Source organism: Chlorocebus sabaeus, chromosome 1 (genome assembly GCF_047675955.1).
Source record: "Chlorocebus sabaeus isolate Y175 chromosome 1, mChlSab1.0.hap1, whole genome shotgun sequence".
Classification (NCBI taxonomy): domain Eukaryota; kingdom Metazoa; phylum Chordata; class Mammalia; order Primates; family Cercopithecidae; genus Chlorocebus; species Chlorocebus sabaeus.
Window position 1 is genome coordinate 112,229,102 of NC_132904.1, and position 22,963 is coordinate 112,252,064.

Here is a 22,963-nt window from a genome sequence, read left to right on the forward strand (position 1 = left end):
CTGGCTCATTAAACACCTTACAAAACACACTTGGGAACAGAGAATGCTCTGCTTTGTCCAGGATTTGTGTCCACAGGGGATAGTGGGACACGGGTGAGAAGTGCATGCACTACCAGGTCTTTACAACCGGCCCTTTGATCATCATGACCCTGCCTTCCTAAGCCAGACCCTCTGAGCTCCGCCTGCCCATAAAAGTGGACAAATGCTCATGATACGCACAGCGCTGCTCCCTCATCTTCCCCGCTCCTTCTCAGCCAGCCCCACTTTGACCCAGTTCTCCAGTTCCCATCCAGTTTCTGTGACTCCAGTCACCCCTTCACTGACGTATCCCCTGTTTCTTGATGGCTACACCAGCCTCAGGCCCTCAGCTCTCCTTCAAGATCCCGGTCTTGGATTCATCCCACCAGCTGTGTCTCCCCAGCCTGCCTCAGTGGCAATATGAGGGGTACAGCCTCTCCTTGCCCACCACCAAGCTGTTCATCTAGGCACAAGTTATTTCTGCCATTGCTTTCTGTGGTGTTGAGGTCCTGAGAGAGGCGTGAGCTCCTTGGATTCTGAACGCCATGACACCATCACCTCATGAAACCTTCTGGCAGGAAGAGCCTTTGGGTCTCATCGTGTTAATAGTAGGAGTCTTTCTTCTAACAAACCATCGTGCAGAACTGCAAGACATGAACTAGGTATTTTTAAAGGGGCTTCTGTGGTAGAAACAGATTCCTAAGTTCCACCCACTTACCCCAGAGCCCATGCAGGGAGCAGGGGTATCCTTAGAGACCTAGCTAAGGATAAACCATCGATCTCGTCCAACCTCTTGAAGACACACAGAGGCGAAGTGACTTTTGCTGTGTCACACAGCTGTAAGTAGTCGTGCTGAGATTAGTAGCTAAGGCACTCACCTTCTAAGTCGGTATTTTTCCCTATACTTCATCCTTATCATCATCATCTTCATCTTTATTTTCATCACAGTGTTCCTCAGCCTTTAATAAACATTGTCCACCAAACCAGCTTCCTTTGGTGGCTGTTGGTAACTTTGGACATGGTCCGTTGAGCCTACCGTAGTGTCTCTTCTAGTGATTCAGAGCCCAGGAAGGAGATAAAAATGGTATAGTTAGGAAGAAATCTGGATTGAGAGACAGAAGATCTGAACAGGGCCTCACTTTCCTTACGTGCAAAGTGGGAGGAACACCATGCACTTCGAAGATTCATTTGGAGAACCCAGTAAGGTGGCATCCACTGCAGTGCTTGGCACTGTGCCACAGTGGGTGTGCCATGAAAATGCATTCCATTTGAATGGGAGACCTGCAGGGAACCAGTTTGAGGAGCCTTTGCTTTGCCTGAGTGGACCCAGTATTTCCAGCAAAGTAAACTCAGCTTCTTTCCTCTGCATTAACGTTGCCTTCTTCGGCTCCTTCTGTGGCCTTAGCTGAAAAATAAATAAATAAACATGTGACAGGGTGAGAGTTGGGGAAGGGATGTGGCAAAAGACAAAGAAAGAAAGAGAGAGGAAGATTGATTTCTGGGCAGAATTTATACCTTTTTGGCTTTTTCAAAGGTAAATGAATAGATTGTTGTTGTTTTTCAGCCTGCCGCTGAGAGTGTGCGTGCGCCTCTGTTATGTATAGACCCTTTTAAAGGCTTCTGGAAGCAATCCCTAACATTTTCTATAGGTGCAGACAGATAATTGAATGCTTTCAAAGACCACTGTGAGGCAGGGAAAGTTCAATTTTGCTGTATGCTGGTGCTTGCATTGACGGAGCGCCCCGTGTGTGTGTTTTCTCAGGAAGCTGAATTTCTTTTTTGCTTTCCTTCCCACTACTGCCCCTTCACCCCCTGTTCTCCCCCCACCTCTGATGAAGCACTTAGAGAGAGGACAAGAAACAATATATAATCGCCCCAAAGTCACACCAAATAAACACAGCAAAAGCTCCCAGCCGCTTCTCTGGCTGCAAATGAAAAGCGCTGCCTCCTGGCTCCTGGGCCTGACGGACGGGGGCCTTTCTGCTCGGCTATTATTAGAGCCGATGTGGCAGAAGCCCAGGCAGCTCTGGGCGGTGGGGGGTTCTTGTTTTAATTTGTTGCCTGTGCAGGCAGAACAAAGCGACATAGGGAGAGAGGACGGGGGAATTTCCTCCTGCTGCTATTTCGCCGCACGACAGCCATACCGTGTGTGTGTGTGTGCGCGTGTGTGTGTGCACATGCATGAACTGGAGATGTCTGTGTGCAGTGCACGTATGTGTCAGGGGGGCATGAACTGGAGATGCCCATGTGCCATGCATTCGTGTGTGTGTGTGTACATATGTGCATGTGTATATGCAGAGGCCAAACCCTGGGTGTGCCCATTGTGTAGAACAAGAATATGCTGCATGCAGCCAGTGCTATGTTCTTTTAGGGCATGAAGGAAAGACACACAGGGGGTTGAGATAAGGAGGTAAAGAAAGCCCGCCCCTCCAGATTCATGGCAGATTCAAGTAACCTTGACCATCGATCTGTGTAAATGATATCTAGTTTCGTTCTCACAACTACCCTTTCAAAAATTGTCTTTCTCATTTTATAGATGAAGAAACGGAAGCTCAAGAGATATTGAGTGAATTACCCAAAGCCTAGTTCAACCGGCTCTAATAACAGTACGATTTCTGCTGTATTTGGTGTGTCCTACTGGGTTGTAGGGTAAAGGAGAAAGAGAATTTCTTAAGGTTTCAGATCCAAGCACTGGGGAAGGAAGATTCAGCAGGTTTACTCTTTGTGGTGGATGGGGAAGGGCAGCAGGTATAGTGCCCCTTCCGGTTTAGGGAAAAGGATGGCCCAGACGTTTCATGGCATCACTGTAATGTCTCCACTGCTGATGATACTAACGGCCACCTAAAAAGGGACATCGTGCCTCCTGTGTGCCAGGCTCTGGACTAGACCCCTAGGTACCTGTTCTCCTATCCTCATGCTGTGCATCAGAGAAGGTAACTCACCTGCTCAAGGTAACCAACTTGGTTACCAGGATGTTAACTGAGGCTCCTTCCTTAAGAGATGTGACTTTGTCTTATCCAGGGGTATGGAGAGGGAAACGCTTTCCTTGTGTTAAGAGTACAGTACCCGGTGTCTTAGTTTCCTCCAGGTCCCATCGCTACCTCTCCTGGCTGGACTGAAACAGTTCTCATTCCAAGCTGCACTTCTTTTCTCTGAGAAGCACAAAGGAATGCCCAACAAATGCTCTTTTTCTGGCTTACTTCCCCTCTTGGAATGCAAGCTCCTTGAAGACAAGGCTGCGTGGCCAAGGGGTTTTCATTTGCTTTAATCTTTCATCCAATCTAACGTTTCTAGCTACCACACATTAATTGAGCACTTAGGATATTCTACACTGTGCTAAGTACTTCATGTGCATCCTCACCTTAGACCCAGGAGGCTGGGATTATTGTTATTCCCATTTTACAGATGAGGAACTTGAGATTCAGCAGTGTTAGGCCACTTACCCACACTCAAACACACAGTGAGTATTCAAATCCTGTTGGAACCACCAAATCCATGCTGCACTTCTTGCCTTCTTCCTCATAGTGTATGCTGTTTAAGTGCATTTTCTCCTCTCCTTTCATCTTGTACCACCTCTCATCCTAATTATTGGAGGTGTTTAGTGCTATATCACCCTCCCATGGAGCCCTGGATCCCCTTGGTAGGATTTGTCAAACCTTCAATGAGGCTCTGCTATGTAATCCCGGGGACACAGAGCAGACAGTCCCTATTGTTTTCAGAGTTCTAAAGGGAGTTTCCCTTGTCCACATCTTATCACCCTAGGAGGCAGTAGGGTTTAAGAACCCAGGCTCTGAAGCCAGAAAGTCTGCATTAGAATTCTAGATCTACCTCTTATTCACTATTTAACCTTGGGCAAGGTTCTTTATGACTTGCTTTTCTCATCCATAAAATGGTCATAACTATAGTATGTACAGCATGAGGTTATTATGTGAATAAAATGAGCTACATGTATAGAATGCTTTGAATTGTGTCTGTAACATAGAAAACACTGAATAAATGTTAGCTAATATTGCCTTAATATTGTTATCTTCCATAGAATCATAGATTTTAAATCTGGAAGGAATCTCACAAGTCACTTGCTTGGCTCAACATTCCATCTTTAGGCAAATAGAGGATTTGTAATCAGAAGACCTGAATTTGAATCCCAAATCTACCACTTACCTCTGGTATCTATAACTTTGAGCAACTCTTTTGACCTCTCTTGGTCTCATTTTCTTCAAATATAAGAAAAGAGTTGTAATAACAAATATCTGCCCATCTCATAGAATTGTTGTGAGGATCACATGAAGGGATGTAATGAAGACGGCAGATAGAATTTTACATTAATATTATTTGATTTGTACCTGAAGATAAATAAGACTTAAAGAGGTTAGATGGCTTACCCAAGAAGAAACTCCTCACCTACCAAGATGGTATCAGCAACTCAACAATATGCAGCCAAGTTTCCACCATCATACCCATGAGTTTGGAATGCAGACTCAACACCTAGGAGCTGATTGAAGTAAATGAATGCTGGATCCAGGCAAGAAATTCTCAAAACAACAAGATTGAAGTATCAGGGTGCAAACTCAATGGCAAACAGACTGAAGAAACAAAACAAGGTCAAACTATGAACAAACTCTCACCATAACAGAAGTTAATATATAGATTACATCAACCAAGTATAGGTATCTTATGGGCACAGTGTTAGGGGAAAATAATGTTTATCTGATTCTGCCTACAACTGTAGATAAGAAAGAACCACTTGCTTTCTAGGTTTCTTATAAAGGTTATTTATTGTATTGCCTCTGCTCAGTCCTGCCTTTAAGGAAACTGCCCATTCACTAGCACCTAGCATCCACTGTCCCCATGTTTAATGCAGGAGCAGCCATTTAAAATACCGGGTCTTGCTTTCCGGTCTCAGCCTACATAGGTCTAGGGACAGGCAACTTAATCTGGGCCAATCAGATCTCTTTCTTGAGATATTTGAATTTTGCTCCCAGGCTGAAGCTTTAAGGCCAAGGAGCTATTGGCAGCTTTGTTGCTCCATTTATTACCATTCCTGAGTGCCAGCGCTTGTCTTTGGACCTGGCTTTGACACCTTTGTCCCCTTTGTTCCCACATAGCTCCTGTCTTCACCCAAACTGATTGCAGTGGTTCAAGCTGTCAGCCCCATGTATATCCAAGAGCATCTGATTCACAGGGCATACATGGCTTAGTTTTCAGGGAACTAAGCTGAGATAAGATAAGGGATGTTCTATGCCCTTTGCTCTTCTTGGGACAGACCTTGAATTCAGATCTCTCAAGGATGCTGAGGTTCTTGGACACAAGCCCCCTTTGCTTCTCCTCTATGACAGCTTCCTACCCCTCCTAACTCCTGTATCTTTATGAGCTACTAATTCTTAGTTCCTATAATCTCACTCTAATGAGACATGGTCTTGGGAAGCAATGAATCTCTTTTGTGCTAAGAAGTAAATATTCTCAAATGTGATTATTTGCACTCAGGGTGTTGGGAAGCGGGAAGTGATATGTTTAACATTTCCAGAGGGCATTCTCTTGAGTAGTTAAAAAAATGCACATGCATTTGTCAATTGTTTTCATAATCTTAAACATAGAGACAACTCAATGTAATAGTTTTGTTTAGTTTTAGATACGCAGTAGTGTGAGACTACATTGAGGCACAGATTACAAAATGATTGAGAACCATTTCAGATTTTCTTTACCATCTTTAATAAGATTTAACTTACATACAGTAAAGTATACAGGTAATAAGTGTATAGCCCAATGAATTTTTACATATGTATACTGTATATGTAAAAATTTTACATATGTATACTGTATATGTATACCTGTATAACTACCACCCAGATCAAAATTTAGAACATTTCCAATACCCTAGAGGGCTTCCTCATATCTCCTCCCAGTCAATAACCACCACCACTATCACTATCCACCCCTCCAAGATAACTATTCTGACCTCTAATTATCATAGATAACTTTTGCATGTCTTGGAATTTCTTATAAATGTAATCATACACTATATACCCTTCTGTATCTGGCATCTTTTGACATTTTAAATGTGAAATTCATCCATATTGTATGAATAGTACTTTGTCCTTTTTCATTGCTGCATTAACACAAATGCAATCGAATCACTGAATAAACATAGTTGTAATTTATTTGGCTATTTTACTGTTGATAGACATTTGGGCAGTTTTTAGTTTAGGCCTATAGGAATAAGGTTGCCGTGAACATTCTTGTACATGTCTTTGGTAGACACAAGCCCTCGTTTTTGTTGGATATAAACTCCAGTGAGTCATACAGCATAGGTATATGGTTAGCTTCAGCAGAGACTGCCAGAGAGTTTTCCAAAGAGGCTATATCCACTCCACAATTTAAACAGTTTGTTTACCAAACAGTCACTGAGTACCTGTTATGAGCCAGGCACTCCACTAGGCATTGGGAATACTGAGAGGAAGCATGCACGTCCATGGCCTAGAAGCACTAATAGCCTGGTAATATCAACAGATACTTTTTATATAATACAGTAACTGATAGGTGAGAGGCGTGCCTGACAGGGGAATCCTTTAGGGCTCTAGGGTTGGCTTCCCAGACTTCAGGTGACCAAATGAAAGCTTGGCCAGGTAAAGAAGGGATGGCATTGGAGGGAAAGTTTGCAGAGGCTCCTCTAGTCCCTGCCAAGCCCTGCAGGCTCTTCTCTGGCTGGGAGTCTCACTAATGGAGCAGCCAGGCCTGGGCCAGGCTGTCAGGAGAGAACAAACGGCTGCCAACATGAGCAATGATTTAAAGGAGAAGGTTGAGACATCGGTGAGATGAATACCATTGACTTCGCTGCCATCCTGGAAGCGATTCATCAGGGCGGCTTGGCAAAGAGGGGCATAAATCCCCAGCCAGCGAGGCCAAGCAGGGCTCTGGGAGGAGGAACAGGATGTGATGGCAGCTTCCAAAGCTGTCTCCAGCTGGGCCTGTGCCAGCATTTTGAAAAGCGTCAGTTGGGAGGAATCCCCAGAAGATGACTTTGTAGCTAGGATCCCTCGTCTCGAGTTGTGGGTCACCAAGGAGGACACCCTCCCTGGTCACTTGCTGTGTGTGCTTCCCATTCCGTGCACCTGCTGGAGGCTTTTCTTGAAGCAGGCTCTGTGTTGCCTTCTTCTCTCCAGCCTGAATCTTGGCACTCCTGGAGACTCTTGGTTCAAATGATGTATTTGTTTTCTTAACGAAAGGGAAAGATTTAAGAGTGGGTGTGAAATGCATCCTCCTCCCTCCTCTGACCCTCCCACATACTTCCTGCAGCAACCCGAGGCCCAGCGCAGCAGACACCTGGGAAGTCAACAGAAACAAACATGGAGTGAGCATTGCAGAGCACGTGAGTGGATGAGAGATTTTTATGAGTGAAATTTGCTCACAAGCTTCTTTAATAATGTTATTCATCTTCTGTCAAAGTCGTCACATTAATGTAGCAGGGAGAGATTTAGAGGAGATGAATTAAGACTTAAATACACAAAATGACTTGGGGAATATTTAAATACAATGCCTTTGATTCTGGTGCAGCATCCTTCCTCATGAGTGTTGCTCATGACTCTTGCCAGGCCCACACAGCCTGGGAATCAACAATTCCCCCTCTCCTGCCCCCTCCCTCCAATGCTTCATTCATCCAATGCTTCCGTGCACCTACCCTGTGTGAATTCATCGTCTCCACAGAGCACATATACAATAGCCTGGGTGCCTGTTCTGGCTTAGACAGGCCTTTGGGACCTCAGTTTCTTTATTTGGAAAATGGGTGGGTTTGGCTCTGAATGTGGATGCAGATTCCTTAGAGACAGTGGCAGAGAAACAAAGGGAGCCCAGATGCAGAGTCATGGACCCTCTCCCATTCCTCCATCACAGTTCATTGCTATCCACCTGTACATACTGGAAGTTGTGTATTAAAATAAAAGCACTTTGGCTTTAAAAAAGAAATTATGTCTTCCTTTCTTCCTTCCATGAGTATTTAGTGAGTCCCTTCCCTGGACTAAACATTGTGTTAAGCATTTGGGATAGTCACTAAGCAAATCTGACAGGACTCCTGTCCTCCTGGTCGGGCAGTCCAACTCACATTCCCTGGTGGTACAACTTAGAATAAAGAGCATCCTGCTGCAATTAAGCAGAGAAAGCTTCCTGAAGGAGGTGGGCTTCCAAGCCCCTGCCTCTCCATTTGCTGTGCATGCTAGACTTCTGGGCAGACAAAGCTCCTTTCTTCCCCAGGGGCGGGGCGGCAGTGGGGGGACTCAGCTCTTGCTGCAGAGAGGGTGAAGTGAGGACATCAGACTAGAAGCCAAATTTAGAGGCAAGAAGAACAGCCCAGACATTGGGCACCCACTCAATGCATCTCCCCACTGTCTGACTGGGCCCGAGCCAAGAGTCAGAGACCTGGGGAGGTTGGGATCCTATTCCCTTCTCCCATCTACCACGTCCACCCCCAGCCCCCACCACAACCCTCACCATCCTCACTTTGCTCTCCCACCTCTTCCCTTCCTCTGCTTGGAGAGGCTGGAGAAGGGGAAAGGGGCATCTTCTTGGATTGGAGCCCTTCCCACCCTGCTGGCCTTCTTTGACCTCTTCTGGATCTGCTACACAACAGCAGAGGCAAGGCCTCTTCCCCTGCTGTCCTTCAAACCTCCCACAGATCATTGCTTTCAAGGCAGGGCCAGAGGTACCCCTCAACCTGACCCAGATGGGTTGCTCAGACAGGCTCCAGATGATGTCACAGGGGGCACAAAAAGAAGTAGACTGGCAAGAGCCCATGAAAGCTCTGATGAGTTGTTTTTGCTCTTCCTTCTAAATCCAGGTTTCTCAACGATGCTCTCTGTGTGAGTTTTAGGTTCAAGAAAAAAGAAATATACTCAGGCTGCTGAGATTGTTGCAAGAACACAGGAATGCAGCCTGATGAAAAAACAGGCCTGGGAGCCGCTCAGGGGCCAACCAGCTTTTGAGACAAGGTCAGTAGATCATGCCACCAGCAGCAGGCCTTGTCCCTGACCTAGAATCCCTCCACAGAAGAGCTTGGGCGACTCTCGGCATTTGCTTCTCTGGCTTCTACCATCACCAAGGAACTCAGCAGCCAAATCTCTGTACCTCTTACATTCAGACTTCTGAAGGAGAGCACGACAGATGTGGCTAGTCACCATCTGGGACTGGCCACCACTCACTGGGAAGGTTTAAAACATAACTGACACACAGACCACTGGCGGGCTGGAAATTGGCTACCCTGGGGTCTGAGGCCTGCTCCTGGTCCCGTAGCTGTCGCGAGAGGATAGGTTAGGCCTAGGGTGAGTTTGGCACAAAGACCCATGCATAAGAAACCCTCAGAAGAGAGCTTGAGACTTGGGGTATGGCAGAGCTGGGGTTCCCCAGGGGGAGCAGGCCCGGCGGGGGGGTGGGCAGTATAACAGACAGCTACCTGTTTACTCCCCGGGATTCCAAGGAAACAAGAGGGTGGAAAGGAAAGGGATCAGGATTCAGAGACTGAGGCTTTCAGAATATGAGACACTCACAAACCAGGTCTATGTGTGATTCTCTGCTTGATCTCAAAGCAGCTTACACAAGGAAAGAATCATAGCTCTTCAAAGAGTGTGCCTTATTTCTGTTGACCGTGTCAGTCTGCAGGGGTGGGCCAGAATGCAGATGTCAGGGTGACGAAGCTTAGGAGATGTACTCAGAACCTAGCACAAGAGGACAGGGTGGACCCCCAGTCCAGAAAAACCAAGGAGAGGGGCTAGGGCACGGTCAGTAGGACCCATGCATTTCTTCAGGCCCTCAGCACCACTCTAGAAGAACATTCCAGGCTGTGTGCTTCAATTCAGAAAGCTCCCAGACACAGCAAGATGTTCCACCCCTCTTTCTCTCGTCTTCATTGAGTGGGGAAATCTGGCTGTTCCAAGGTCCATTCTCAAACCCTTCCCTTTGCAGGACCTGAGGCCAGACTCCAGGGAACATGCTGACCCTTCTCAGATAGATATGACTTCCATCCCACGGCTGTGTGTTAGACTTACTTTTCTTAGTGATGAACTTGAGCGTGTGCTGGGTCATCCACACTCTCTTGCTGGGACCCCTTTGTCCTAAAGGAGATGGGTTTGTAATTCAGCTGGCTGGGGAGAAAATAGTGGATCCCACAAAAACTTCCCAAGAGCTGAAATTGTATGGGAGTCATATAGAGGCAAACCAAGAGCTACTGCTTTTTCTCCCTAAGTCCCTGTAAGAAGCCAGAGTAAATCTATAGTTCAGTCAATTGATGGTACAAGGGACAGGGAAAGGCCTCTTCAGTTGCTGCCAGTCTTCCCAGCCTATCGAGGGGGCATTTTATTTTTCTGGAGGCAAGAGAGAAATGAGATGACTCCATGAAGTCCTGCTAGGCCTGCCCCCTACTGATTTCTATCTGAGAGGGGCTAGAGGAGTCCTGGGGTCAGCATAAGGTATTTCTGACTTTATGCAATAGAACCAGCACATCGTTACCAGTATGTTGAGAGTAAGCCTCTAATATTAACCCAGGCCTTAGTGATATTTGTACTGATAGAGTCTTCTACCCAACACTCTTCTTTTAGGCTCATGGAGAGGATCTTTCAATCCTTCCGAACAAAAATGGGAATGCAAGGACAAGCTCACCTCTTTATTGCCTGCCTCTTTGCCTCTGCCTATCTGTACCCCAGCAGTAGGGGGAGTCCAACATCATTGCTCCTGGAATTCTTGAGTCCCAGACAGATGGCAGTCAACAGCCTGGTGACAGGGTACATTTAAGGGGATCTTAGTGGCCTTCTCAAGCAGCAGACGGGCAATTTATATGAAAGCATTTTGTAAAATATTTGTTGACACAACAGCTATTGTTCTATTATCGTTGTTGTTGTTAATACAACACCGTTGCCACTCTCAGAGAATTGAAAGTGGGAAGTTCTTCAATGATTACAGTCCCCTTGGAGACTGGCTGTCTTCCAGAGGTATCTATTTTTAATTTCACTAATGCTTTTCTTCCAAGAGGACACAGAAGTCCCACCCAAAAAGTGGGACCTACCTAGAGTTCAGTCTCATAGCTTATTGGACTGCCTGTCCTAGGAATAGAATTTAAATGAATTTATGTTGGGGAATAAAATATACATTGTAATATAAATATATAAGGTACAAAGGGTCTTGTCTTCCATCCTACCTTCCTACCACGAGCCCATGAACCCATGTCCCCGAGTCTTTGGCAAATTTGATCCTAGACACTAAGCTGACACAGAACACCTTCGATCCATGTGGCTTGGTGTGGTGATGACAGCGCTAGGCTAAGAATAAAGAAACCTAGGTCAAAGTCTTGATCTCCCTTTACCAACTTTGTGCCCTTGGGTGACCCTTGGGACCCTTGATTTCTTCAAAAGCTATGTAACAATTGCTATGGCCTGAATCTTCATGTCCCTCCAAAATTCACATGTTGAAATGTGAGCTCCCAAGGAGATGGTATTAGGAGATGGGGCCCTTGGGGGGCGATGAAGTTATGAGAATAGAGCCCTTATGATTGCCATGAGTGCCCTTGCAAAAGAATCCCCAAAAAGTTGGATAGCCCCTTCCACCACGTGAGGTCACAAGAAGTCACCATCTATGAAGCAGGAAACAAGCGTTCCTCACATCCCAAATCTGCCTTGATGTTAGACTTCCCAGACTCCAGAACTTTGAGAAATATATTTTTGTTGTTTATAAGCTACCCAATCAAAGGCACTGTGTTATAGCAACCTAAATGAACTACGGCAACAATAACACCTCCTATTATTGTTGGGAGAACCAAATGAGATAATGGAGATACACTCCCAAGACCCAGGGCATAGTGAGGGCTTCATTAAATAGTCGCTGAATTGGAGTTAAAGAAGGCGGTGCACACAAAGTAGGTAGGATTCCAGGGAAGGGCTAGTGGAAACGTGTTCTGCACAGGTTGAGGACAGAAAACGGCCAAGTCTATGCTACATTTAGACCTCATCAACCACTAATGAAGGGAAACCCAGCTAGACCCCCAGCCACAGGACCTGTCAAATTCTAATATGTGTGTTCTATAAAAATCAACAACACTCCCCCAAGGATTCATTAAAGCAAACAGCCCCTCTTATTTATCAATGCTATTCACCCCAAGTGAAGATGACAACAATCAATTAAATAAACAAATCAAGTTTAAAAAAGCTTAACTCAAGGCAGACATGATTAATTTCCTCATCATTGATTGACATTAACTATATTAGCCAGTTTTGCTATGGTAACAAACAACCCCTAAAATCTTAGTGGCTTGTATCTTACAAGCATTTATTTCTCGTTCACAGAGCATGTTGGCAGCTGCAGATGTGCTTCATGAGTCTTCTCATTCAGGGACTTAGGCTGAAAGGGCAGCCCCTAATTTGGGACCTGCTGATCTGACAATAGAAAGAACTGAGCAAGAGAACTGGCTGAACACACCATACTCCTTGTAGCTTCTGAACTGACTCATATTCCATGAATCCAAGTAAGTCACATGGCCAAGCTTGACAGGGGTGTAGGGAGCTGGCACCCAGGGGCAGGAGGTGGGGACGTGGAATATACTCCATTTTCTTGTTTGTTTGTTTGAGACGGAGTCTTGCTCTGTCGCCAGGCTGGAGTGCAGTGGCGCAATCTTGGCTCACTGCAACATCCGCCTCCCAGGTCCGAGTGATTCCCCTGCCTCAGCCTCCTGAGTAGCTGGGATTACAGGCACCCACCACCACGCCTGGCTAATTTTTGTATTTTAGTAGAGATGGGGTTTCATCATGTTGGCCAGGATGGTCTGGATCTCCTGACCTCGTGATCTGCCTGCCTTGGCTTCCCAAAGTGCTGGGGTTACAGGTGTGAGGCACCGTGCCCGGCTATATACTCCATTTTCTAAAGGCCACCACAAGCCACAGGGAAGCAGCATGGGTGCACAGTGCTCTCAAGGGGAAAAAGTGAATATCCTAGAACAACAGTACAATCCACCACCGTGAATCTGAACTTGTCCTTCTCACTCCATACACACCCACATGGATTTTCATACCTTTCTTATTTAGAAGATATTCTATGTCCTATTCATATTATCTTCATGTATTTGATGCATTCGTGGGGGATGATTTGCAGTACAGTCCATATATTTGGGGGTCTTCTGAACAACTAGAAGCCCCTTCATCCAGACAGTCTGCATACGTTCTCCTGTAATCTTTCCTGTGGGCTCCCTTCATAGATGTCTGGACTGTCTGGGTTTCCCTTCTCTCAAACTGGGCTCACTTACTAAAGTGACCTTTCTCTTGACTAGGCAGCTACTTTGACGACCTCCTGAAATGCAGTGCAAAAGCTGGACTCTCCTCCGCCCCCAAGCACTCCCAGGCTCCTGGGCAGTGCCATCAGCTCCACTCCAGCCATCCCTCCAGACAGGTGCCTGAAAAACAGAATTTCTGCTTCAGGTAATGCAGCTGCTTCTCTCTGAATAATGCATGCCATACACCACACCGGACCAAGGACAAGCAGCTGAGAAATTGGGGAGCTTTCATTTGATTTCATTATTTTGCTTTTAGACCCAAGCATTTGCTGCTGTCAGGCATTTCAAAGAGGACAAGACAACAAGGTGTTCTGAGACAAGCAGAGAAGGTCAGTCATCCTTGGGGACTGAGAGGATTCAGCAGAGAAGGCCAGGCCGGACAGCCCTTCCCAGGGGCCCAAGGACCGAAAGAGGTACCTCACTGGGTGTGTCCCATGGGGGGTATAGGAAGACTTGAAATTCTGAGTAAACGGACTTTCAGGGGGATGCTTCCATTGCATCTGGGGGCAAACACCTCCATCTACATCAGTTAGTGACAGAGGCAAGCAGGACACATGGAGAGCTGTGAGACAGTAATTAGGAATCACAGAGTCCAAAGCAAAGGATCATCGTTAGTAGATGACCTTTGATGAAGGAAATTTGACTCCAGCAAACAGGTAGAGTTCAAGCCAATGAATTAGCCTAGCTACAATAGAATCAGGCACCCACGAGCCTACTCCTACCTGGTTCAGGCTTCCCATAGTACCTGCTTGTGGGGTCCCAATGTGAATCACGTTGACCCTAAAGATGCCAGTCTTAAGCACATCCACACCCCACCACCACAGTACACACAGGCTCTGCTCTCACAAGGCTGGCTCTTTCCTTGTCCCTGAAGAGCACACATGAGTTCTCATCTCATGTCTATGCCATTGCTCACGTCCATGCCCCCCACTGGAATCCTCTCCCTACTCCTCTCTGCCTACCCAGATGCTTGCTATTCTCTATGGAGTAGCATGGGTCCTACTACTATTTAACCACTGAAGCTCCCATTGATCTCTCCCTTCTCTCCATTTCTACAATTACCTCTGTGTATGACCAGTTTGTATTATTCTTGATAATTATAATAATACATTATTTCAAAGCGTTTCCTCTCTGGTCCTCACATTATGCTGCTCAGAGCTGTAGGGTACTCCTGGGCGCCCCCAGGGCCACTCTGAGAACATAGAAAGGCTGAGGAGGTGGCTCACCCTCAGGACATAAGCCTCACACTTATGTCCCTGCCCCCTCTGACTACAGCAGCTCAGCTCTTGATCTGTGTTTCATTTTAGAGTTTCACATACAATTTTTTTTTTGTTTTAAAAAGAATTGCACTATTGATTTAGAAACGACTGCATTTTTTATTTCATCCTCATGAGAAGTTTGTGAGGAATGTAGGACTAGGTATTATCACCCACATTTTGCAATTGAGGAGCCCAAAGCTCAGGGAGACAAACCATCTCATCAAGAGCACACAGCTAAGGGAGGAGGGAGAATCTCGATTTCTGTCTTCTGAGTCTAAATCCAGTGTATTTATAATCCACACTTGGGCTTATCTCTAACTTAATTGTTAACTTCTCTCAGAAGCAGAAATTGAATTTTTATTATTTATTTATCTGGTTTTCTTCCCTCCCTCCCTCCCTCCCTCCTTCCTTTCTTCCTTTCTTTCTTTCTCTCTCTCTTCTTTCTTTCTTTCCTTCCTTCCTTCTTTCCTTCCTTCCTCCCTTCCCTTCCCTCTTTCTTTCTTCTTTCTTTCCTTCCTTCCTTCCTTCCTTCCTTCCTTCCTTCCTTCTTTCTTTTTTTTACAGAGTCTTGCTCTGTCACCCAGTCCGGAGTGGTACAAATGGTACCATCTCAGCTCACTGCAACTTCTGCCTCTGGGGCTCAAGCAATCCTCCTGCCTCAGGCTCCCAAGTAGTGGGGACTATAGGCATGCACCTCTGCCTGGCTGATTTTTGTATTTTTTGGAGAGATGGGGTTTCGCCATGTTGCCTAGGCTGGTCTTGAACTCCTAGTCTCAAGTGATCTGCCTGCCTCGGCCTCCCAAAGTGCTGGAATTACAGGCATGAGCCACCGCACCTGGCCTTTCTCTGTTTGTTTCTGATTCTGAACATCGTTGTGGGCACACAGTAGGTTCTTACTACTTACCTAGCCCTGATTGCAGGTGCACCCTTGGCTTTGCTGGAGATGCAAGGCCTGGCCTCACCTCATGCCTTTCTTAGGCAGCACATACCTATGAGTGAGTGACTTACAAGGCTGTACTAGGTACCTGGGCATTTTATGTAATCAAAGGGATACTTTCCTGCTCTCTTTCTCTTGCTGTTGACATGGTTACAAAATCTTATTATTAGCCCAGAGGATGGGGTAATAGGACATGACATTCACATTGTCAGTGTTTTAAAGAGCTGTAGTTACCTCCTGGAGAATAATCTGTGTATTGTAGCAAGCAATAGCGCTGCTGCTGCTGCTGCACCTGGTGCAGCTTCTGTTTTCCGGCTCCCTCTTCATCCTTCTGCAGTTCTGAGACAGAGGCCTTCCCACCAGGAGGCAAAATTGGGTATCCTTCTTGGCTACCCTGGCCACATTGTGGGGATACACCACGATTCCTGTCCTCATGACCTGGGGAGGAGGCATGCAGGGAACCACTTTTAGGTAAGAGAAGGAGCAGAAGCAGTGGGCTGACTCACAAAAGAAAAAAAAAAAAGATAAATCAAGATAAAATTGTTTCTAAATTGAATGTTTTTCACTATTTTCAGTGTGGTATCTGCAGTGCTCCAAGATGATTCCCTCTCGGGGGCTTCAGAAAAGCTGTAAATAGAATGAATTGCTTTTAGGGACTTACTCTGGTAGTTCGCTTCTCAAGAAAATATATGCTAATGCATGTAGACTATCATTATTGGGGAGACCTATGTCCCGACTCTTTTATGTCTATGAAGAGCAGGTTTCTGATTGCTAGCATTTTGCCAAAGTCTTTGTCATGCGTGGGCTGAATATCTAGCAGAAAGAGGCGGATTCAGCCACAGCTACATGCTGTGTCTCTCCTAGGCCAAGGTTGGAGGGGGGTCTTGGTTTGCCTAAGAGAAGTTTCTTATGAAACCAGAAAGAGGGAAAGCACAGATTTTTCTAAGAGCCCCAATAAGAGCCAACTCGGTCCAGACTCTGAGACCTCAGAGAGGTTTAGCAGCAGGGAGGCCCCGGCTCCACGGGATGGGGGAACTTCCTTGGTCCAGCAGGATGCGGTGCTACACCCAGCCAGAGGGTGGCAGCACGTCCCACACGCCCCATGGCTTTCTTTGTTTTCTGACCATTCCAGGGCACTGTTGTGCGACCGCCTTCCCCATGCTCAGCGAGCCTCTTCTGCGTCTCTTTCTGCTGTGGCAAAGTGGGTTAAACAGCGCGCGGATTTGCGAGGAACACAGCCAACAAATGAGATATCAAACGCAGCTTCCCATGTAAGAGATCAGACTCCGGCGGGCACACACGCCGGCGCTCTGCTGGAGCTCCTTGGCTCTGCAGCCAGCTTCATTTAGGATTCATAAATACTTTTGCGCACTCCCGCACATACAGCCGCCAAAGGAATTTCGTTCTGTATCATCTGCATTCAAATGCAACAAAGTGAAAAAAAAATGTGGACATTAAAAAGAAGGAGAAGAAGAAGGAAGAGGCTCTGAAGAAAATCTGAAGCTCGGAGTGGTGCGTGGTGGGTAGCTGATGACTTGAGGAAGGCTTCCTGCACCTCTGTGTTCCTACAGAGAAGCCTGTCCCTGACTTCAGCTCACCTGTGGCGTGGTGGGTGAATGCAGCCTAGACCTGCCGGTGTGCGATATGCTTTTCAATGACACTTTTAAAATAATGAATTGGGTGCTTGTCAAGGTAGGCAGCAACCTTAGATAGCTGTTAGTCCTAAAGTTCCTCCTTCGGCTGCTGGGGAGCTGGGACCTTTTGAGCTCCGACTTGGGCCTCAGGTAGCACATTCAAATGCTTTTGGGAACCAGTCCGAGGAACCCAAAGGTATGAAGCCAGTCCGGTAACTGGAGCGTTCCCGCTCAGGCCGAAGAAGGGAGCAGCTACTCCAGCTCAGCTGGTTATTGTCAAGTGAGAATTGTTATCAAGTCCCCCCATTTATCAAAAGAAACCAGAAACACATGTTTTGTTTGTTTGTTTGTTTGTTTGTTTGTTTTGAGATGGAGTCTCGCTCTGTCACCCAGGCTGGAGTGCAGTGGCGCCATCTTGGTTCACTGCAAACTCTGCCTCATGGGTTCAAGCAATTCTCTGCCTCAGCCTTCCAAGTAGCTGGGATTACAGGCACCTGCCACCACACCCAGCTAATTTTTGTATTTTAGGTAGAAACAGGATTTCACCATCTTGGCCAGGCTAGTCTTGAACTCCTGACCTCGTGATCCACCCGCCTTGGCCTCCCAAAGTGCTGGGATTACAGGCGTGAGTCACCGCGCCCGGCCCAGAAACACATGTTTTTACAACGTATGAAATCTGGTTTTAATTAATGAGCACCAATTTTAAAACTATTAAATACTCTGTAGGTCTAACAAAACAATTCCAACAGATTACACCTCGTAGGAATTCTACCCTATACAGCCTAGTCTATCAAAGACTTACCTTCTGTGGTTGTTTGAAACACTTATCTGTGTCTCATAATTTGCCAGGTTTGATTTTTCCGACTTGTTCTCTAGCTTTTCGTTGTTTGCTCAGCAAGACTATATGCATTTCAAGGGCAGGGGCATGTCTTATTTTTGTTTTTTCCCAATAGTTCTCAGCTGACAGTAAAAACTTAGCAATTTTTAGTGAGTTATAGCCTAACCTACCCCATTCCACAAAATATTTGACAATTTCTACATAAATACATGCTATAGAAAATAAAACAAATAATTAGATGCATCAGAGTAAATACGTGGACTTGGCCTTCTAATCAAGTGCTTTTATAGGCACGGTACTTGAGTGAGTTTCCTCAGGATAATATCCAAATGTCTTTCTTAGATTATATGCAGACCCAGAAGCTTGGGAGGGTCCCTGGAACGTGGGAAAAACTCACACAGTGTGAATAAAGGACAAGGCAAGTGCAATGACCTTGGAGAATGAGGTCTGTGAATAGTAAGGCAGAGAGATCAGGATGTGAGATCCACGACCCACCTGGAACTAGGAACCAAAATAATGAATGACTGCCTCTCTGTGGAGCTTCTTTCAGTTGTAAGTGACAAACATAAAATTGAAACTGGCTTAGGCAAAAAGAGGAACGTATTTGAAGGATGCTGAAATAATATCCTTCCAAGCCATAGGACAAGAAAGGATTCATTTGGACCCACAGGAAAATCTGAACCAGATATATCGTGGTAACTCTGTGTTTCATCTCTGTCTGTTCATTTTCTCTCTGTGCAGCTTCATTCTCTCCCTCAGCAGCAGGCTTCCTCTGTGCATTAGGGAACAGAATGACCAACAACCTCCATGCCTCCCATCTCACAGCTTCTACCCCCAGAGAGAACTGCTTCGCACTCTTCTTATAGCAAGATGGAAACCCTTGGGGAAGGGTTCTGAATGCCTCACTGGAGTTTAGATGCCCACCTCAGAGCCATCCCATTCAATGATGACAGCTAGGACAGGAGTGGCCATGACTGGCCTGGCTTTGGAAAGATACCCAACATGGAGTAACAACATGGCAGCCTTTATTTAAACCACATGGTTCCTTTTAGGAGAGAAACATTTCCAAGAAGAGGACACTTCCTAGAATAAGGGAAGACTGCTGGCAGATCAAATGTCCCTGAAGTTCGTATAGCACTTGGCTACAAATGGCTTAGCTTCCATTTATATCATCTCATTTTATTTGTCCCTCACAAAACTGTGCATAGTGTAGGGTATCTACAATTGTTCCCATTTGACTGGTGGAATAAATAAAGTTAAGAGAGACTAAGCGACCAAGGTCACATAGCTTTGAAAAATGGCCAATCCAGTACTCAACATATATCTTTTTTTTTTTTTTTTTTTTTTTTTACTTCAATTCCAATACTCATTCCACTATACAGGAGGTGAGTGGGAAGGTTGTGACTTTCCACAAAAAGAATTTTGTATTGCAAGATCATGCTTTTCTGAATAATATAAAGCCTGGCTGGTAGATCTTTAACTAGGCTACTCCTCCTCTGCTCTTCGAGGTTTGCTGGAATTTCTTGAGATGCAAGCAGCTGACCTCAATGACCCTCTCTGCTCAGTTTAAGGATTTTGTTGTCTGTCCAAGATCCATATCCAAAGATTCCAGATCCATCCCTACTCCACTCCTGAGTGTGTAATTTGGGGTATTTAAAGGTACTTCTGCCTTATGAAATGGCTGGCGTCCTGTGTGCCAGAAGCACGACTACCCATTGGAAAAGAACTGAGACAGGGGAGAAAATATTTCTGGGAATACAGTACCAACTGAGGTGAAGATAATCCTTCCATTTTTTCAGCTGAGAGCAGCACTGCTTGCCACTGGTGGATAGCACAGCTCTATATTGAGTACTATGGCCATGGTGGCAAGATACTTGGCATCGTTCATGCAAAGATGAAAGAAACAGGCCTTCTCACCTTATCACCAGAAGACTCCTGTAGACTCACTGTCTCGTGGTCTCCCCTGCTTTTGAGACAAATCATGAATATGCATCTTTTTTTCATCCTGCCCATCAATGCCCAGAGAAGTCCTGGATCTAACTGATTTGAGTTGGATCAGCCAGGCTCTGTATCCAAGCTGCCTCACCTGAGTGTAGTAAGTGCAGCATACTAAAAAGAAAGAATTACTCTTGACACCAGGATTATATCATTGCCAAATGCATCGATAATCTATTAAAGATGTGGAATAATATAACACTACTTATCAATTGAGGGAAGCCATCCTGAGGAGGAGGCAAGTAAGGTTTCGATTTCCCTTTCTGGATGAACACTTTCCCTCCATCCCACAACGATTTGCTGTTCCCTAGGTTTGGCCTCATGCATAATTCAGTGATCCGCGTGGCAGGAAAACATTTAGAAAACTTCTTTTGCCTTCTCCAGGAGGCTGGGGCAAAGGTGGCTTACAGCTATTCATCCATGCAAGGAAAGCTATCTCTGCTGCAGCCCACTGGAAGAGACGGGGCCATGGCCTCTCTCATTCCCATTAGGGGACTTGCCTAAGGGTGACATAATGAATTGCTCTGACCCAGTCAGAGAAGAAAAATACAGGTTGGATGAGATAAATTGATGCCACCCCAGTCTTTCCAGCAGTGTTGGTGAGGACAAACTCCTGCCTTGAGGTTTTGCTTTCTCAGAAGAAAACAGTAGTGTTTTTATCTTGTCGATGAAGGTGAAGGAATGGAGTTCTCTGGGGTGTTACAGGGAAACTTGCATGAGTTGGCTGGTCCCTAATGTTACATTTATTCAAAATTTAATGATCCCCTACTATGTTCCAGGCACTGTGCTAGGTCCTGGGAATACGTTGAAAATCAAGCTCAAAACACTCAGAATGTACTGGGAGACACACGCAAGTACATAAACTATTGTATTTTTCATCTTTGATGACTGAGATGTTAGAATCATTTATTGTTTTTATTTTTTCTTCAGGTAGGTATTTTTGAAGCACAAACTATGTGCCTGAGCCTGCACTGGATGCTGAAAATACAGCAGTGAATGAGACAAGATAAGGTTTCTAGTGAGGAAGATGAACAATAAACCAGTACACAAAATACATGCACAAGATAGTTACAGATTGAAATATACCCTTTGAAGCAAAGAGTGAATGATATAATAGAAAGTGAAGGGAGTGGGGGTAACTTGGAATAAAAATATCTCTCAGAAAAGGTGATATTTGAGCTGAACTTTATGGATTAGAAGAAGCCAGTCATACAAAGACATGAACGAGGAATAATGTTGACAACAATGGTGTGGCGGTAAATGTTTTACAGCCAGCTCTCTGGGGGAAAAGAAAACCCTGATTTTCAGTGGTTGCCAGTTACCATGGTGTAAATACTCCCACATTGCCAGTTTAAAGCTGCCAACGTGATATCCCTTAATGCAGATTTGGGAAGAGATGTGTACAATGGATCCTCACTAGCCTATGAGAGCCGCCTCCAGCACACCACCATTTGCCAGTTACCTGGCCATACTGAGGGGCAAGTAGGGACTGGGTCCTGGTCAACGCTAAGGGGTCAGACAACAAGATGATGAGACTAGAGAAGGTTCTCTGGAGCTACAGGTTGGGAATCAGAAGTGCTACATTCAGACACAACCATGATATGTTATATGGATAGTATGCCCCACCAGTCAGTGCAAAAGGCATCATACCTTATCCTTCTTGATCCTAATTAAAAATTGGATATTCCCACACCACCCACCTAGATATTTTATACAAATAAGCTCAATTTAACTCTGTGTGTGTGTGTGTGTGTGTGTGTGTGTGTGTGCATGGCTGGATGAATAAGGCATGGCATTAGGGGTACAAAACTGAGAAATACTAAGTCCCTGCCCTCATGGCTCTGGCAGTCTGATAGAGAAAAGTGAAATAGGGAAAGAAAACTAACATTTACTAAACATCTACCACTAACATAAATTAGAGAGACCAGTAGAGGGAAACACAGATAGATCACACGTATTTGCTGTGATATAAAGAAAGGATTTTTTATAGTTTAATACAACTCAAAATATTAAAAGGACAGAATTTCTGGGCCAGTTGGACTACATGGGTGGTTTCCCTTGGCTCAGACCAGGAAAAAAAATCTGGTAAGAGTTGGTCTTATTACTGTTTTGATGATCACCTTGTTTACCCATCAAGGAGGCTCTGGGAAGGACCCAGGAGCTCCGCTTATAGACTTTGGCCATTGACAGTTTCCAAAACCAAGAATCTAGAACCCAGAGAGATGGATAACATGGGAGAGTTGTCAATTCATAAAATGCTTTAGCAATACCCAGAGACTCATGGGAGTGAATATTACCATCCTCTACTTGGCATGCAGATGCTATAATTTACAACATAAAGTTTACATGAAAGGAATTGTTCTCTCTGATTGGCATTTGGGAGATGGTCCCTGATGATAAGTGCACTCCTTTGCAGGGCTGGCCAATAATATTTCAGTCTCTGGCCTTCTCAAACTACTTTGTCAGAGGCTCTACAAAGATGCATTGTTTTATCTTGTGACAATAATAAAGAGTTTGAGATCCTGGCAGGAAAACCAGAGGAGAAATCCAGCAGGGTTTCAAATCAGGGACCATAACTTGGGAGATAAATGTGAATGGATTATGCATGCAGAAGAGATAATTGAATCCATGGAAGAGTGATTATTCCTTCACTTGGAAGTGAAGGAGGAACAGCAGAAAAGGGAAAACAACTTATAGGAATGTGGATGTTGAGGCAGAAAGAGAATCCAGAGATGAAACTGGAAATGAGATGTTAATTTCTTAGAAACGAATGAAAAGGAAACCATGGAAGTAAAGAGTTTCACAAAGGAGGGCACAGCAAGTTCAAATGTGGCCAAGACAGTATGAGATGGAGAACCGAGCAAAGGCCCTTGAAGCAGGTGGTGAAAGACATCACTGATCATCTCTGTGACAACAGTTTCACTGACACTAACATCTGTACAGTGCTTTTCAATTCATGGGGAGAAAACGTCTTCCTCATCTATT